The following is a 1,213-nucleotide window of genomic DNA, read 5'->3' on the forward strand; positions in this document are numbered from 1 at the left end:
CGGTGGTGTAGTTGGACCATTTGAATCAGCTGTGTTGGAGCAGAGGCACATCTAAAAAAAACACATTCTGTGATACTGCAGTACATTACTGTGATGGCTTATTTGGTATGCCATGCTACTATACTTATGTCTCGTCTTGCTTATGCAAATTGCAAATTGTATGTTTTAGCATTGCACACAGTGTGCTCTAACTACTCCAGTCCAGTCACTATATGAAATTCCTGCTGTAGTCAGATACTTTATATGTCATAGGAATGTCCCTGAGGCTCTGTGGTGCAACCCACACTCCATGGTAGTGTAGATTCAGTTGTTACATCTCCCATAGCACTGTTACTTTCCAGCTCATGTGGTAATATGAGTGATAATTGTCTGTGCTGATAGTAGATTTTCACCAGTTATCAGGCAAAGCTAAATGTAGAATGACCCAAAATGGAGCAAACTTTTCAGCATGATGGATTGTAAGGCATATACATGCTTGTCTTGGTCATGTAATGTTACCTTAAGAGGGAAACCATCCCATAATTTATTTATCTATTTTCCCAAATCTAAATACTATGCTACATTTGACAGTAAAGTGCAAAAACACAAAATCTTATCATGTAGTTTTGGTCTAGTTTCTAGTGCAAAAATCTTAGCACAGTTGAAATAAGACAAAACTAACTTACAAATAACTCTACAGCTTGTTTTAAGTTAATTTCTGAAAATCGATGAGGTCAGCAGGGATTTTGGATGTGGAACTCTTGACTATATGCCATTATGGTCTCTTTGTTTAATTGTTAAATAATGAACTCTGACCTTAGCTGAAGTAAGTGAGGTGTGCGGTCCAGATGTTTTGGAGGCCTCTTTGTGACTTCCTGGTGTGTTATTGGAGAGGAGCTGGTGTTCTCCTGTTGGTGTTCCTATTTTTTCTTCATTTGAGAATAATGACTCTCACTGTGGTTCACTGTGGTTCACATGTACCAACCACATGTTAGTATATGTGGTACAGAAAATTCTTCACCAGACTGATAGATGTATCTGGGGTCTGTTCTCGAAAGTCCTGACATTGGAAGATGATGTGATGTTTCTTGACATCTTTTGACCTACCACGTATTGTTGGCGTACTTCCAATTTTCTGATTGTACAGGTCAGGCAGCAATCAGGTCTTGGTGAAACTCAAGCAAGAATGTGACAAAGCATTAAACTGCAGTATGTAACTTATATATATATATAA

The sequence above is a fragment of the Poecilia latipinna genome, unplaced genomic scaffold (genome assembly GCF_001443285.1).
Source record: "Poecilia latipinna isolate Pla-1442-1.1 unplaced genomic scaffold, P_latipinna-1.0 Scaffold4445, whole genome shotgun sequence".
In the NCBI taxonomy this organism is placed as follows: domain Eukaryota; kingdom Metazoa; phylum Chordata; class Actinopteri; order Cyprinodontiformes; family Poeciliidae; genus Poecilia; species Poecilia latipinna.